Below are 19,189 nucleotides of genomic sequence, written 5' to 3'. Positions count from 1 at the left end.
ATCTCTTTCAAATTAATAAAGAACCTTTATATAGAAACTTTATCAGATATTTTACTTAATAGTAAAAAGCTGAACTCCTCTCTCTTGAGCACAAGTAAAACATATGTGCTCTCATTACCTCTATTCAGCATGTCATAAGAAGTCCTCATCAATGTGGTAAGATCAAAACAGTGAAATTAATCATTCACAGCTATGAATGGAAGTAAACTTTATTCACAGACAGTGTTTGTCTACATAGAAAATCCTGTAAAATATACCAATAAAAGTACAAAAATCTCACACCTCATCATGGAAAACTCTCTTTGCAATGGACTGAGCCCATTACAGAAAAACCACAGCCAATCAAAATGCAGAGTGTGGAGCCCAGTCACAATTCACTCATCTACAACACAATTCCCACACCCAAGGGTCAGAGAATCTTATAGAAGAGAGGACAGAGAGATATGAGTCAGAAAATCAGGAAGTGCCTAAGAGATTGTGTCTCCTAGGAATGTCAGAAGCTACACCCATAAGTTCTCACCAGCATGACTGCCTAAACATGAGCTGAGCAAGGGCACACCAATAGGCATAGTAATGAGGACTAGGAAACACTACCGAGTACTCACTTCTACACAAATAACTAAATACCAAGCGCAGGAGAAATAGTCTTCTCCAGGGGTGAGCACACAAATTGGTTATTTAATACCAAATGGCCAACACTGAAAAAAAAAATATATATATGTATATGTATATATATGTATATATATGTATATGTATATATATGTATATATATACACATGTAACATTATATAGACAAAGTAGGTCAATTTATGCATTTAAGATTATCTTCCTACACACACATACATATATGTAACTAATTAATGAAAAGAGAGCCCATGAATTTGGAAATGAGCAAGAAAGGATAAACAGAAAACATTTGGATGGAGGACAGGAAAGAGGGAATGATATAATTATGATACAATCTCAAAAAAAAACAGAAGAAATAATTTTGAAAAAATAAATCTACTAATAAAATTCGAGCCAGGGATATGACTCAGTGGGTAAAGGACTTGCCATGTATGCTGGCTAGTTTTATGTCAACTTGACACAAGCTATAGTCATTGATGAGGAGGGACCCTCAGTTGATAAAAAATGTTTCTATTAAGCTTGGGCAGCAGGTAAACCTATAGGCTATTTTCTTAATAATTGATGCGGGATGACCTATCCCATTGTGGGTGGGGCCACCCCTGGGTTAATGGTCCTAGGTTCTTTAAGAAAGCAGGCTGAGCAAGCCATGAGGAGCAAACCATTAAGCAGCACCCCTCCATGGCCTCTGTCTCAGGTCCTGCCTCTGGGCTCCTGCCCTGCTTGAGTTCCTGTCCTGACTTCCTCCAATGATGAACGGCAATGTGGAAGTGCAAACTAAATAAACCCTTTCTTCCCCAACTTGGTCATCACGTTTCATCACAGCAATAATCACCCCAACTAAGACACCATGCATGTGTGAGGACCTGAGTTTAGCTGCCCCAGAATTGTGTAAGGTTTATCACATTAGGGGAGTCTGTTGTTCTCACACTCCTATGACAAGTAAGGAAGTAGGGAAAGGAGAATCCCTGGAAGTCTATACAAGGGCTAGCCTGGTACACACAGAGGCAATCACCGAGAGCTTCTGTCTCAAGGTGAATGCCAACATTCTGAGACTGTTCTCGTCTCCTACACTCATGCTGTGGCATGTACATGTCCAAAATCAAACACACCTGTGTACACACATGCACACACATAAAGACAGAGAAAGAAATAGAAAGGAAGGGAAGGAGGGAGGGAGGGAGAGAGGAAGGGAAGGAGGAAAGGAGGGAGGAAGGAAAAGACTAGGAAAAATGTTTCCACAACACATCTGATAAGAGATTTGTATCATGAAACATAAATAACTCTTAAAGCTCAATAATAAGAGAAGCTAATCCAATCTTTAAGATTTGAATAGGCACTCTGCTGAGAAAGACGCATGCGGATTAAGCATATGAGATGTTCAGCCGTTAGTGTTCAGGGAGAAAGCAAATTAAAATGGCACCTAGATATTCCTTTTCAAATTTTAAAGGCCTCATTTGTATGTATGAGCTTGAAGGGTGTAAACTTTACATTATTACTCTCATGAGTGTAGTATAAAAATGGCTCATCTCTTTTGATCGAGCATTATTTCTAGTCTCAGGGCCCGAAGTCCTCTCTCTTGAGTAATTGTTTTCCATTTCATAATCAATGTTGATGTTCCCCTAAATATCTCTGTGTTCAGAACCTCAGGAAAATTATATTCTGTCCTTTGATATTAGTTTTTTAAAAGGTTAAATGTAAGGCTAGGGAGATAAAATATATCACAACTTTCTGATAGTAGCTCATTGTTGAAGGTGTGTTGAAGACATATTTACATTCTTAGATTCTCTGCAACACTATTGGCCATTACCAAAATATGGAGTCAACCTAACTGCCCATAAGATAAATGAATAAAGGAAATGTGGAAATATATTCTCTATATAGTATATCACTGTTCAGCTTTTAAGAAAAAAAGGAATTCCTTTCACCTAACATGGATAAGTGCTGTGGAATGTCATTCTGTATGCTGTGAATGTGTGTTGCTCTGATTGGTTGATAAATAAAATGTTGATTGGCCAGTAGCCAAGCAGGAAGTGTAGGTGGGATAAGCAGACAAGGAGAATTCTGGGAAAAGGAAGGCTGAGTCAGGAGATGCCAGCCTGCCGTCCAGGGAGCAGCATGTAATGGCACACAGATAAAGCCACAGAAAAAGTGGCAACATACAGATGAACAGAAATGGGCGGAGTTTAAGTGTTAGAGCTAGTCAGTAGTGAGCCTGAGCTAATGACCAAGCAGTTATAAATAATACCAAGCCTCTGTGTGATTATTTTATAAGCAGGCCACGGGACTGCAGGGCCCAGGCAGGACCAGAGAAACTTCAAGCTACAGATAAGTGTGATGTAAAATGAAACAGGCACAGAAAGACAGTATTATATTATCCTATTGACATTTCAAAACTAAAACAAACTGAGCATACTGAAACAGAGAGTAGAATGGTCATTTCCAGGGGTTGGTTATGTATTGCACACACAGTGGGTCAGAGAATACAGAATATCAGAAGAGAGGAATAATAAACTCAAAAGACCTAGTGTACAAAATTATTGAAATTTTATTTAAATGTTCTCACCACAAAATTAGTGTGGGGTATGAGGTATATGTTGATGGACTTTGTCAATAGGCCCATAGTACACAAAGATATCAAACCTTCTGTTGTACATGAAAATATGTGCAAGTATTTTGTCTATAAAAACGTGAATAGGGACTGGGTAAGTGGCTGGGTAAGTGTTTGAATCTCCAGCATCCATATTAAAAAAAATTGGTCATGGCCACGTGTGACTATTAACCTGGCACTGGGAAAGGAGACAAGCTCTCTGGCAGCTCTTCTAGCTAAAATGGCCAGTTTCCAGTTCATTGAGCAACATTGTCTCCAAGAAGTAAGACACAAGGCAACACCTACTCTCTCCTGCCCTCTGCATCCCTACACACGAGTGTGTGGGTTCACACATACATACACCATATACATGTAAAACACTCACAAACACACACACACACATGAAAAATAAGAATAAAGCACCTGGAGAGATGACTCAGTGGCTAAGACCACTTGCTCTTTTTACAGAGAGCTTGGGTTCACTTCCCAGCATCCACATGGCAGCTCACAAGAGTCTGTAACTCCAATTACAGGAGATCTGTCTGTCGCCCTCTCTGGCCTCCACAAGCACTATGCACTTGTGAATATATATATTAGATGTAACCAACCGTCTTATTAAATAAGAAATACAGAACCAATGTAAAAGAGAAAGCCGAGAGGTCAGAGCTCAGAGCTAAAATCTTACCTCCTGCAGTGCTCCTACCTCCCCGAAAGAGAGCTACTTCCTGTGTGTCTGTCTTTAAATAGTCTTTCTGTTCTGCCTTCTCATTGGTTGTAAACCCAACCACATGACTGCCTTGTCACTGTCTGTAAGTACCGCCCTCCAGGTCTTAAAGGCGTATGTCTCCATTGCTGGCTGTATCCCTGAACACACAGAGATCTACCTAGCTCTTCTACCAAGTGCTGGGATTAAAGGCATGTGCCGGCCGCCGCCGCTGTTGCCGCCACCGCCACACTCTTGCTATGGCTCTAATAGCTCTGACCCCTGGGCAACTTTATTTATTAACATACAATGAAAATCACATTTCAGTACAAATAAAATAACACACACACACACACACACACACATATATATACATATATATATATATATATATATATATATATATACATACTCATACACATACAATAAAAACAAATCTTTAAAAGGCTAGTGAGAATAAATGGACTAAAAATATAACTCAGAGTGAGTACTTGCCTAGCATATGAAAGGATCTGTGTCCCCTTCCCAACACTAGAAGAATAAATAAATAAATTGATGAATAAATAAATAATATGAAAATTATATTAAATGCACTTTAACATGAGGCTAAAATTATTCAATTAAATTATTTTGATTTATGCTATAAACTTTTACTTTGTTAAAAAAAAAAGTGATTGGTCCCAGTGATAATAACATAGACAAAAGAAACTAAAAGATGTAAATCTAGAGAAATATCTTGAGCATATGATTGGGCTTCATGTTTACTCTATAAAACTCCCAGATGTTAGTTTATATTATAATTAGAAAATAAAGTACTTAAGGTACTCCAGTGAATTTTTATACTGTTTACAATTTATTTAATATTTCATAAAACTATGCTCATGGTTAAATACCATTTCATTACTTATTTGTTATTCCAAATGTGAAAGATTCCAAAGCAATTGCTTTTCTTCCTTCTCTGTTCCTAATGTTTGATTTACAAGAGAAACATCAATAGAAAGTTTGAAGAAGTAGCTCCAGGGAATCTAGAATAATGAGAAAAATCTCATTATTTTGTGATATTTTTACTTAGAAGTTTAAAATGCTTTTTTTTTATGCTGCCTGATAATAACCAAGTGCTCGACAAGATGTCTATGCCACTCACTGTAACTGTGGAAACCACCCAGCTTTACTTTGCACTCTAATCATCATTTAAAGATGTAGATTGCACCATCCTAACCTGACTACACAATTCCAAAAGTAGCTAAGAGATTGGAAGGGGTTATGATAGAGTAGGGAGAGGGTGAAAGAGGAAACCTATTATTAAGTAGCTTGATAGCAGAATAATGTATCAAACTGTCAGTTCGGATAAAAATATTCATCCATTTTCTAGTATCAGATGTACCTGAGGACAAAATAGTTGAATTTTTTGTTTTTTATAACAACCTTTCAGAAAACACCCAATTTCATTGCTCATCTCTGCAGCAACTTCATGAGTGTACTTCTCTTCCAGTTTCTGCGGCTCAGTGAAAGGGGAATTGGAATTTACCAATAATTACACATACAGAGCACACACACACACACACACACACACACACACACACACAGACACACACACAGACACACACACTCCAATATTGCCTCATGCTCATTATACTATAGAAAGTATCTAGTTGTGTATTTACTAACCTTTGAAAATAACACAACTGACTTATTTTTGTGCCTAGTATCTTAAGATGTCAGCTCATAAGCTAATTTTTACCAAAAGGTCCTTGGGTAGGTAAGTTATAGAAGAAAAGGTAGAACACATAGATATCATTTAAACTTTAAAGGTAAAATGCACAGATTTCACTTCTGTCCTGTGGAAAATATTCTGTTGTTTGTTGGTTGGTTTGTTTGTTTGTCTGTCTGTCTTACATAGAGCTGCATAAAGTCAGCTGATACCATGCAGGAACTGAGAATAAGGAGCAGAGTAAATAGACAACCAAGAAAGTTGGCCGTGTGCAGTTGAGATCTCGTATTGTTAACGTACCCATGTTGTTTTGATATTTTCTCATAGTTATACAGTGAACTTAACTGGTGGATACATCCACACTGTATTCACACACACACACACACATTTTTTAAGTAATTCTATGAGATAATAGTAGAAACTTCCACACAAAAATATCTATTTACAAAATGTACTTTGGACTGTGCAGTTCCAATTCACTGTTGACAGAGCTTAGGAAACGTAATTCCCTAAATGTTTCCATGAGTGCTAAAATGAACTGTGGTCTACCTTCTAGCCAAAGTCACTGATGCTCTAATTTGCAGGTGAAATTTGACCATTAATGAAACATGGATTCCAGTCCCTCGAATCTTATTTTATTTGGAATTTATATTTTGTAATCTCAATCTTGCCAAATATAACTTGACACAATGTCATTGCTAATAAATAAGAGTGTTTATATGATATAAAGAATTTGGATTTAATACAATCCTTTCTGTTTAGCAAACACTGTTAAGTGTCTTTAATTGTCACGATACACTATTGTATTCAATGACAAATATAAAAGTTAATTTTAAAAAGGAGTGTTCTGGTGTTCTCAAGCTGGAGAAATGACTCAGTGGTTAAGTGCTTTCTATATAAGCATGAGGACCTAAGTTTGAATCCCCAGAACTCTGTAAATGTTAGGTGAGTATGGTTGCCCTCCTGCAATTCCAGCTTTGGAAGGTAGACACAGAGGATTTCCCATAGCAACCTGACCAGTGAGTCTTGACAAATCTGGTAGCTCTGAGTTTGATCTAGTGACCTTCCCTTATACTGCAAAAGCTATGAAGGATGAAGGCTAACCTTGGGAGCCTACATGCATGGGTACATATACACATGTGCACCCACCCACCCACATACAAATGTGCATATACATGAACACCATGCCCACACACATGAAATCCAAGAGAAGAAAAAAATTAAACACAATACAACAGGTGTTATAACGTTCAGCATCAAAGAGAACAGTGATTTGTTCAACTTCTATTATGTTAAGACAAATTACCTTTTATCCAAATCAGTCCTGAGGGCTCTGAAAATGCAATCGTCAGGTATGCATTTGTGTGGATGCCAGCAAGGTCAGAAAGCAGAACACTGAAATAAACTGATTTCACTCTGATTAAGAATACGATCGCACAGTGAAGGGCTATAATCATGTAAAGACATGGATGCAAGATTAACTAGATAACAGGGAGGGGGATACAGAAGAAAAGGAAAGATACGAGATAAAATAAGAAAGGAAAATGCATGCAGAAGAGAGGGGAAGACTTTTAAACTCCTGGGTTCCCAGGTGATGGTAAGCAAGTCAAGTTTCAACTTTAGCTTCTTGAGAAAGAAAACTAAGATGATTTTTGTTAAGTACAGAAAAAAAAAAGAACAAAATGAATACAGTTCCTAGAGAAAATGGGAACACAGTATTCATTACTCATTCCAACTACACTACAGCAATTGTTTAACAAAGAAGGCTGTATCTAAAGCTTTGTGTACCTAAAGATTTGTTTATTGGGAAAGTAATCACTTCCAAGTGAAATAGATACCTTCCACTGCAGAGGATCTCTTAGCAACTATAGCTTTTCATTTTGTAGCATAAATTGTTCTCTTGGATGCAGTAGGTTTGGCAAACACTTTTGAGCAGCTTCAGCCAGGATTTGTCCTTATATAAATTCATGATTTAAATTTTCAGTGTTGTCAAACTTGTCTGTGCATGATGCAGTTCGGTGTTGAGCCAAACCCCACACAGAAGAGATCACCCAGTGTTTGACAATAAGTACGAAGTGGAATATTTTCAACAGCAAAATGAGGAACTGTTTTGTTTCATTTGAACCAGTTCTTCAAGAGGTGAACCAATTAGTCTGCATCAAAGAAACATGGCAAGTTGTTGGCAAATCAAAGCAATGACATTGTCAAATGAGGACACATTAATTGTCATTTCTCATTAGAAACTTGCCAATTGGCAGGATCTCCTTTATATCACAGTAGAAGTACAAAGCTCCATTGACCACTGACTTTTTTCATGTGGGTACACATGCTTGGCTACTGATGTCGGCTTCAGACACAGCTTTTTCATATATCAAAAAGGCAATCAGCTGGTGTTTCACATGCATTTATTAGAATGTATTCTTAATAGTAAATTCACCAATGAATACCTCTAGGGAATGCTGACTTAGGGGTAGATATAGTTGTGTTTAGGGGTTGCATTCAAACTTTAGTTGGTCAAGCATAGGACTATGTCTCTTAAAGCAAGACATCTAGTCATTTCACTGAAAGGACTTCCAATTCCAAGAATTTCATTCTCCAATTTTTACATTTCATCACCAGAAATAAAACAGGAAGTGAAAACTCACAGTAATCAGGGATAATGAGAAAATAAGAAGTGTATTTCAAATGTAGATGATATTCCAGGAACTTCACTAAAACTTCAATGTACTTACATTCTCATTTAGATCTCACGAAAACTATATAGAGTGATCACTACCACTACCAGGTTATAACTTTTGGAGTTCTTTGATTTTAGGTTCTTCATTGTATCCTTCAGCTGATTGATGAAATGATGAAATATTTTAGATAACCCCTTACTGACTTGAATCTTCTATGACTGCAAAGAGGATAACAAGAATATCAGCTTGAAAAGAACCTATCACCTTGATATCATCTGTACTCAAAACAATTTAGATTGCATGTTTGTTCTATCTTTCCATCTCGATACTTACAAAATTTGTTGACACCATCTGCCTATCCAGAATAATTAAGATATATCCACAAATCAAAATATCCAGAATAATCAATGTAACACTGATAAGGGATTTTACTGTTAACTAACACATCCTTTTCTGCTTAACAGGTGACCTTATCAGACAGCTATGGTAAACATCAGGACACTGATTCTTTTCATACCTACCTGTGCTTTATCTCCATGTCTTGTGACATGTCCTCACTGCCCACTGCTCAGCTATGCTTCTTCTATCTTTTGGCGAGGCTGCTGGAATGCCAGTCCTCCTAACTAATGTCCTCTATGCACGCTTGGTCCACTATAAATAATCCTGCAGATGGCATCCACAGGAATGGTTATGAAGTTTGAATCAGACTGTGTTATTGTTTTGGCCAAATGATTTCTAATAACTGTATACAACAACAACAAAACCCATTTCTGAAATCTTTGAACAAAATCTGAGTGCTTGTTTATTTCTCAGACTTTGACCCTTATCCAGCAGGGTATCAGATCTGTTGCTCCCTGGCTTGTGAGAACCATTATTAAATATTTATCAATTTTGCAAGACAGCGATACCATATCAGTAGCTTTGAGTAGGATGTGATAGGAGAATTTACACAACAGAAATCAGTGAGTACTAGACGTCAAGGCTGTTTTGGATTTTGTGTGTTTGTTCTGGAGAGCTAGTTGTTAATCATCAACCACTATGTAACTGTTGGAATTGCTCTCTGCCTCAATTGCAAATTTCTACTGATGCTGTGCTGGCTAGCTTTTGTAAGCTTGACACAAGGTCAAGGCTTACCTGGGAAGAAAGACTCTCAATTAAGGAGTCATTACAGAAGAGTCTCCTGTGGGCATGTCCGTGAGGCATTTTCTTTATTAATGATCAATATGGAAGGGCCCAGTTCACTGTGGGTGGCGCCAACCCTGACTAGGTGGTCTTTGGTGGTATGAAAGACAGTCTGAACAACCCACGGGGAGCAAGCCAGTAAAAAAGTTCTCTGCTTCAGTTCCTGCCTTGGCTTCCGTCAATAAAAGAGTGTACCCTGAAGCTGTAATAAACCCTTTCCACCCTGATGTCAGTTCTGGTCAGTTTTTTTTTTTTTCTTTTTTTGGTTTTTCTAGACAGGGTTTCTCTGTGTAGCTTTGTGCCTTTCCTGGAACTCTATTTGGAGACCAGGCTGGCCTCAAACTCACAGAGATCCCCCTGCCTCTGCCTCCCGAGTGCTGGGATTAAAGGCGTGCGCCACCACCGCCTCTCTGGTCAGTATTCTATCTATAGCCACCAAAACCAAGTAGCACACTGACTTTCTAGCATGTATGCTTTGCTCCTGTCACTTTAGAACCCTTACTTATATTGTTGTTTTCATGAGTCTCCTTTTTTGAATGTTCACATTGCCCGGAATTTAAACAAGCAAATCCAAACAAGATTTTCCTAAAGAGGCTTTGCATGGCTACCTTGATCAAAAGGGGACCACTGCATGCCACGCAACTATTTTTTTTCTATAATCTTAGCCCTGCAACTTAGAACAATGCTGCTGAGGTCACATTCCTCTGCCCCAGGTAGCTTGCTTGCATTTGGCTTCAAACCACAGAGGAACAAACAGTAAAGCATATAGTTCTCTAACAGACAAGGACCATAAGGTCAGACAGTCAGATTGCAACAGCTGGGTAAAGACATCAACAGCAAAGGCCCCTCCCTGCCTCTCCTGTTTCTGCATCCTTAGTGCCTGAGAGCCATCTTCAGGATCACACAATGGTTGTTTCAACTCTAGTTGCATTAACACACTTAGATGTCAAGAGAAATGGGAAAGAAGAAAGAAGGGACGATCAGACTTCTGACAGCATACATGGGCAGTCTGTCCCTTTCAAGGGCCCTTTTTGCACTTCGTACTGAAAATAACTTGCTCAAAATTAAAATAGATTCTGGAGGGAGAAATTTGTTCATTTTCTGCTTTCTATTGTGGATGGTGGCAAGGGATAAGTGACTTTGGAGCACATACTTCATATCTCTGTCATTGTATTTAATACATTTTTGCTGTCCTAGTAGATATTAGCTTAAAAGGACGAAGTTCCAATTTCAGATGAATTATGGACCAAAATCTACACGCCAATTGAGTTAGCTAAAAGTCATCATTAAGGACTGAAAGGTGACTCCATGAGTACTCTGGATAACTGGAAGCTTGTTCTGCTTGAGTTTCACGATTTCTTAAACTCTATGATTTTGTTGATATTGCTATTTTGTTTATAGCATTCCACTATTTTTAATGAAGTGTTTCCAAAATTTTCTCTGTTACTATTATCAGTACTCAAGAGAGACTTGACCATTTTTCTCTACAATTCATTGCTATTACTATGAACAAATGCATTCTGAGATCAAGATTACTCATTATACCCAATTTATTTCATAAATAAAATAATGCCATATACATCATTTTTAAATTCTACTACTTATGGAATAATGACAAGAAGATCTGCATAGATTCAGGACACATTCATTCTTTAAACCTAACTCTATTTTGCATCTATGTTTAATTATACCAGAGTAGAACCTCTAGGTACAAACATCTGGCTCCATATGGGCTATAAAGTCACATTTCAAATGTAGCCCAGATTTTAGAACCCTATTATTGCTTGATTCAATTTTCTATTTTTTCATTACCAGCTCTTGCCTTGGAGAACAAGCTTTATTCTCTGGATCTGAGTTTCTGCCTTTATACAATGAGTTTAATTGTAATTAAAATGGCAAGGATGCATTGAGATTCTATGCCAATAGTTCCCAATATGATTTTACATTACAGTACCTGGGAAAGTCTAAAGATTCCCAGATCATACACACGATCAATGAAATCAGAAATATATGTGAGTAGAATCCAAGCACTGGTGATTTTCAGTGCTCTCAGGTAATTCCAGTGGGCTGCCTAGCCTAATAACTGCTCTCTTCTGTCATTTGAAAGCTCTCCAGGCGATCCTGTTGATCAATAACTACCACCTGAGAGAGGTACACCGGTAAATGCATAAGGGTTAATCTTCATTGAAAGAGGAAAAATTAAGAGCTCAGAGTCTGACCAAGAAAACCTGCAGAGCACAGAGCTATTGTGAAAGTACTGAATGTCAAAGAAGAAAAGCTGCTGAAAGTAAAGTCGTGTTGGAAATGGGAATAAAAGGCACAGGATTTAGCGTTTAACGTTGCTCGGAACCATATTCCAAACTAAATTTCTCATTTGCTAGTGAGTTACTTAAACCTTCCAAAACCCTGATGAGAACATTTGTAACACGGATATTTACCCCATTTACAATTATGTGTAAAGAGTTAAAAAATGAGTTAAAAGTTCTAAAGATATTAACATACAATGGCCTTGTACTGCAGTTTTAGTGCCCCCTCCCCAGATTTGTGCTGAATGAATTGAAGTCGCAATGCTAATCAGTAAAAGCCTGGAGAGATGATTAGATAAATAGAGGCCGTGCTTATTATGGATCCATACCATTAAACAGAGATTTGGCTGTGAATTCTCAATAATGTTACTCTAAGGATGAATTCTGACTCCTATGTGCTTGCCTACCCTTCTCCTACATTAACATGCATAGTGTTCCTTGTTATCTGCACCATGCTCATGGACTCCCCAGCCTTTTGGTCTGTAAGAAATAAATTTATTTTCTTTATAAGTGACCCAGTCTGTGAATTCGTGTTATAGCCACAGAGACCAGACTGACACAGGTTGGTATCCAGATGAGGAGTGATAGCAACAACCCATATCAGAAAATGGAGGACAGCTTTTAAAATGGGTACTCAAGCAGAGAGTCTAGGAGAGTCTGCAAGAGGTTAGCAACAGGCTGTGTTCCTGTGAACAAAGTATGATGGGTGATTCTAATGAAAGATCAGAAGCAGGAAAAAAAATAGGGAAAGTTTATAACTTCTCAGAATTGCTTACTGTGGCCATGGTGAGAATATTGACAGAAATGCAGACAGTCAAGGCCACGAGGTCTCAGATCAAAATGAGAAAGAAGATAATGGAGACTCAAGCCTTTGCTTACTCATTCTTCTTACATGGCAGCAAAGAAGCTGCTGGAATTGTGCCCATGTCCTAAGGTTTTGTGGGATGTAGAACTTCATCACGATGGACTAAAATATCCAGCAGTGACAAAATATCTAAGCAGCAGCTAGCACTCAGGCAGCTGCATCGCTACTTTAAACTATATACCTTATGAGATAGCAGATAAGTCACTTAAAGGTGGAAGACAGAGTTAAAAGGAAATTGGAAATCGGTGGGGGGGGGAGGAGGGAGATTTGTACAATCTGAAATTTATATGTGTAAAAGAAAGAATTTTGTTTGGAAAAGAATACTAATGGGATGGCCATGGCACCATTTGTTAAAATGATTAATCTTGGTAAAAAAAGAGCCAAGTACTGGTCAACAGAACAATAGGAGAGTCAAGGAATGCATAAGCCTGTAGACATAGCATTCTAATTTCTATGCCTCTATGTCCACCTTGCAAAATACAGAATTTAATTAAGTCTCCAGTTTTAAGATCTAATGTGTTTTTTTTTCTTATTACATTTTAGCCTTATTTGTACTTTGTCCTAATTATAAAATTAATTTGGAATTTTGCCTGTTTTGCCTGTTTCTACTTTTTGGTGTTCTAGTGTCTATTTCACGCCAGTCTTATCACAACATTTTGAAAGTAGATCACGTTTTGATTTCATACGTCTCACCAATAAAGGGGATTGTTTCAGCTTGAGTCGTGAATTGTATGTTACCCATCCATATCTGATTTAGATGAAAGTTTGAACTTTAAACTTCAGGGTTGTTGCTGGAATGAATTTAAGTGTTTGATGCTCTTGAGATGGAAAGAATACATTGTGTATATCAGAGGCATCTAAATAGGAGAGAGGAACAGAAACAAAAAAATCAAAAGTAGAAATCAAAGTAGAAATTTAATTGCCATTTTAAGAATAATAGCAACCAGGGCATTTTGAGAGGGGAAGAATCATGAGATCTCTACCTTTGTGGATGGGTTAATCATCAGCATTTTCCCATTGTTGTAGATGTGGTCTAATTCTCTTGAGAGTGGCTCTGTTTCAGAAGCTAGCTCTGTCTTATTTATTTCCCATGTGATAGCTTCTGCTGCATCATGATGCAGTAAGGAAGCCCTCACCAGGTTGCAGCCCTTTGATCTTGGACTTCTCAGCCCTTAGAGACTGTGAGAAATAAATTGCTCTTTATAAATTAGCCAACCTGTGTTGCACAAATCCTAAATGATCTTATATTAAAACCCAGAGCCAGAGATCAGGGTGAAAGCTGAAAGGAAAGGCATGAAGGAACAAGCCACTGGAGAAAGTTCTCACCTCGCCAACTCCACAAATCCTCTGACTGAAAGACTCTGAGTCCTCAGCTGAGAAGCTCTCTAGTTCTTGTATCTTCATGCCTTATATGCTTTTCTCTGCTCAGTCATTTCACTTCCTATCTCAACTTTACTAGTGCTGGAAATAATGGCCTGTGTGCCTCCCAAATACTGGAGTTAAAAGTGTGTGCCACCACTGCCTGGCTCTGTTTCCATCCCAGACTGCATCAATCTCATGTATCCCAGTGTGGCCTTGAACTCACAGAGATTCAGATGGATCTCTGCCTCTGGAGTGCTAGGGTTAAGGGTATGTGCCATCACTGCCTGACCTTTATGTTTAATCTAGTGGCTGGCTCTGACCTCTGATCTTAAGGGGAATTTTATTAGAGTACAACAAAAATCACAAGTCTGTAGCATTCTCACATACCATCTGAAAATGGACTAACACTCCCAAATTGCAGATGTTCAGTTAAAGTTTGCCATCACTTTTAAGAAAAGGGTGAATAGAATTGAAGATATAAATGGGTATACAAGTGTGATTCCCAAGTGTCCTCTTTTCATGGAGGTGTAGCAATGCTAAGAGTCATTAAGGTGAAGGTTTCAGGAAGAAGAAAAAAAATACTATTGGGGATCTTCTTTATCTTGTTGTTTGACAGTCTTTCTAGCCCTTATCTAGTACCCATCCTAATCTAAGATACACTAGCAGATTCAAGCTTTTTTGTTAGTAAACAATTTAGGTTTCATAAAATAAATACAGGGGAGTTCTCAGCAAGAACTACAAGAGAGCTCTAATAAATAAGGCATACTCTTCATTGTAGCAGTTTTAATTATTGAGCTGACACGAGAGCTTCTTTGTCTTCCCTCGAGGATTCTAGTCTTGAAGGCTGTTTTATATAGAACCAGAATTCTGTATACAGGTCCAGGTCTCATGTCCAGTTATCAGTCACACCAGGCTGGCTTGCACTGGAGGGGGGGGGGCGGCGGTTGTTTTCCACGTTTGGTTTTTAGAATCCCTTTATCTTGCATCACCTTCCGTGTTTCCCAGGATCCATACTGCAGGACTCAGATGAACTGCTATCAGCAAGAAGGCTCAAGGCCTCATAGCCATTTCCTCAGATAGACATAGAAGGCAGGGTGATTATGATCCTCACTGCCCATGCAGCCAAGAAAGGTATGCTAGTCTCCCTTCCTCCCAGAACTTCCAGTCTCTACAACTATTCTTCGGGGACCTTCTACCCTTGGCTAATGGAGCAGAAGCAAATGTTTTGTGATTCTGTCAAAAAATGTATGAAAAGCCTCCTTGAAAATATGCGGTCTTCACCGAGGTAACCCCATGTAAGACCTGGGAAAGACTCAATGGTGCAATATAACAGAACCAATTTAAAGTTCAGTAAGTCATACTGGAGATGTGTCTAGCTTCTTTTAGGAATCTTTCTTAAACAGTATTTTTCTCATTCCTGAACGGCCATAGAAATCATCTGGAAACTTAAAAGCAAGGAAGGGTGGCTACCACTCAGAGATTGGGGGTTCATTCATCAGGATTCATATGCCATTTTTAAGGTATTAAAATGAAATGGTACTCAACTTAATCACTTTAAACTCTGGGCTTTTATCAGTAATTCTGAGATGCCTTGAAAAATCCAATTTAGCATCCTTTTTATACACTATCTCAAAAAAAATAATAGAATGCAAGGCTTTCAGGAATGTTAGGGATGAGAGAAACTAAGATTATTTTGTCCAAATGTATTGCTTAGGATATAATGAACCAGTATTTTCAAAGTGACTTTGAGTATTTCTTATAAATAAAACACCCGGGCCTCATTTTCACACCTTCTTAATCAACATCTTTCAAACGGGGATGATGGCTAGAAGTCTGCATCTCAGTCAGCTCTCTTAGTGATCTCAGGAACAATTATATTTGGAGCTATTAATCTGTCACAGATATTTTTTTTTACTGCCCTGGCTGCACAATATAATCCCGCAAGGACTTTGAAACAGTCATGCTCACTGGAGCAGTGGTGTCTACCCTGGATGCATTTGAACCTCACGTCCAGATACCATACAGTGCCAGTCACACTGGAATCCCTTGCATGTGATTGCACCAGGCATCTGTGTTTTTAAAGCCCCCTGGATGATGATAGTATACAGCTGTGATGGTTAATCTTCCCTGTCAACTTGACTCAATCTGCAATCATCATAGAAATAGGCCTGGGTGTGTTTGAGGGTATTATTTACAGAGGGTTCCAAATGAAAAAAAGAAAAAAAAATACCTTCTGGATGTGATTGGAACCATCAATAGAAGGATCCCGGATTGAATAAAAAGAAGGAAGAAAGTGAACCACCAACACTCATGTCTCTGTTTCCTGAGACTGCAGACCAATGGGTCCAGCCGTCTTATACTCCTGCACACCAGCCCACACATGGATGCACGTATGAGCACAGACACATACCCCACAGACACGGGAACACATAAGAAATGTGTCAAATCCCAGGGACAAAGGAGGAAGACAGGTGTGCAAATTGAGATAGAGGGAGAGTAAGAACAGATATAACACATGAGTGAACAGAGTACTAAAAGGAACACAGGTGTCAGTGAAGACATCCTTGGAAGAGATATTTTTTGAGTTAGGTCTCCCCTACATGTACTAAAACATCCTCCAAATTATGCCTTCTGCCTACTTCATCTCTTGGTACATTCTCTCCTGTTTCATCTATAACTGTATTTAACTCCTTTCAGTTCTTTAAATGACCCATTCCCCTTAATTCAGCCCTCCATCTTCACTGATGCTGTTTGCCTAAAATATTCTTCACCTTTTTTCTGTCTTCACCACCACTACCTCAGAGTTTGCTTGGTGTCACTCCTCTCTGGCCTCCCACAGGATGAAATATGCCTTTGCCAATACACGCCTGGACCCTCTGTCGTGCACTGTTTAAAGAATATGTATCTTTGTGGCATATCTGGGACCCTAAGACAGCACATCCCACAAAAGCAGGAGACTATCTCTTCTGTCATGTGTCTCTGTTCGCATACACACAGAAAAAGGTAGCAATACTAAAAGAATGGATTGCATGCCAATGGACAGGAAATGCTATAATGGTGTGACACTCTGTGGCTTGTTTTAGAAAGGAGGAAAAAAAAAAAAAAAACGGATTTCCAAAATACAGCCTGGGGGTGGCGGAGTTTAGTAATGCAGGAAATGAATTTGGTTGCTAAAGCCTTCAATAAACCCCCAAACGACCTGCACTTTCTCCAGTGGGTCATGGAATGTCAGTGAAGTTTTATGTACAAGGGCATAAGAACTAGATTTGTCATTCAGGAGAGCTCCCCTGGAAGCAAGGCAGTGGGTGGTCTGAAAAGGGAAAGACTAATTTAAAGGAGATCAGTCAGGATATATTCCAGTACCACAGGTGAGAAATGACGAAGGCTTCCCTGAAATAATGGAGTGGAGAATACCATTCAGAAGGCACTTTTTAGACCGAATCTATAGCACTCGCTGACTAACCACATGTGGGAGTGAGTGTGAAAGATGATGCCACAGTCTAGCTTGGGAGTCAGGCTGCTCGGGGTCCTATTAATGGAAAGATACAATGCAGGAAGAAAAGAGCTGGTTTCAAGGAAAAAAAAATAATGAGGTCGGTTTTAAACATACTGAGTTCTTTGTGCCCATGGGGTTTCTGGGTAGAGTATTTCATGTGCTGGAAATGCATAACATCTCCGCTGGCATTTTATCAATTGTGGATGTGCCTGGTGTTGTCCAATTGACCGTGCCGTCTTCCAGTTTATGTACTACCAGACAGACTTTGGAAACTGACAGTGCCGCATTGATTTCATGATTTGTTTTACTTTGGGCTACAATTGGCAATCAAAATAACTGCTTCAGGGGGAGATTCTAAAATCCCTTCCCGGTATTTTGCTTCAGTTAGATACACACACCCATGCTAAGTTTGCCCAAATTCAGATGTGTAACAATTTTTCCCATAGGTAACTGTGCTGTCATGTATATTTTTTTTCTCATTTGATGGTAAGTTCCATGATTTCAGAAAGGAAATAGATTATTCTGGATAAGCTTTGTACTACATATAACAGAAATTTAAATTGATAGATGCATGGACATGGACGGATGGATGAACAAATGGATGGATGAATGGATTTGTAATTTTACTACAGTAATATGTAATATTTTCTGTAGCCAGTTGCCTAGGAGTTGAAAGCTTAATATCCTACTGTTTAATGCCTAAGTGACTTTTCAGTGGGGTGCTGACTGTAGCAACTGTGTGGGAAGGAATCACTATAAATATTTTTAAATAGGCTTCCATTACATTATTTTCTCTTGGCAACGTGAAATAACCCAAGGATTTAAGCTTTTTTGCTGGCTATGGAAGATAACCTAAGTCTTGATACATTAACCTTAGATATTGATATTTGAAAACTCTCTTGATGCTGTTCTAGAAGCTGTCTGTAGAAAAGGCTATGATCAGATTTCTGATTAGAAGGCAACATCGTAGAACATACAAGGAAGTTGGAGAATAAACTATGTCAGGTGGGGAGAAAACAGATGAGGAGGACCCTGAACAATGCAACAATGAACAGTGGTGAAATGGAGAAAGTCAGTCAAACCATTTTCTCCATCAAATACTTATAATTAACATCGTACCAGACTACGGGAGCTTTGGCAAACAAACCAGTAAAGTTTCTTCCTCAAAGAGTTTATAAACAAGAAACAAGCTGTACACCAGCCAAATCATCCTACTAATAACTATAACGTTGCATCTATGATAAATGTTATATAAAAAGAAAAGGCAAACTCAAAAAAAGTTGTAATGGGCACACAGTATTTGAGAAACTGAATTAGAAAGATCTGGAATCCTTAGTGAGCTTAATGCTAAGAAATGCCTTCAAAGATATAAGTAAAAGCTTAATGTTTGGCAAGTTAAAGTGACCTTTTGTGGGGCGTTTACCCACCACCCCCACAGCTTCCCAGAGTTTTCTTGAGTGCGAGCAGCAGGAAATATTAGATAGAAGGATTTATAGCGGAGAATCTTGAGAAGATAAACAGATAGAAAATAAAGGATAGCCTCGAGAGGGCCTGGAACCTATTCCAACTGGGCCCGACTGTCTCTGGCCCAGGGTTTTTATAGAGACGCCAAGGGGGTGGAGCAAAAGACCTCCTCCCCCAGCACAGCCAAGTGCAGACCATCTCAGACACC

At 38.6% G+C, this 19,189-nt stretch overlaps 1 protein-coding gene across 2 annotated transcripts in view; it reads left to right on the top strand.

The window, feature by feature from the left end:
* Window positions 1-19,189, top strand: part of Lin7a (lin-7 homolog A, crumbs cell polarity complex component) — a 142,841-nt gene that overhangs the window by 30,609 nt on the left and 93,043 nt on the right. The gene's annotated exons all lie outside the window — the stretch shown is intronic.

This window comes from Peromyscus leucopus, chromosome 18, assembly GCF_004664715.2.
Source record: "Peromyscus leucopus breed LL Stock chromosome 18, UCI_PerLeu_2.1, whole genome shotgun sequence".
In the NCBI taxonomy this organism is placed as follows: domain Eukaryota; kingdom Metazoa; phylum Chordata; class Mammalia; order Rodentia; family Cricetidae; genus Peromyscus; species Peromyscus leucopus.
This window is presented reverse-complemented; position numbering and strand designations above follow the sequence as displayed.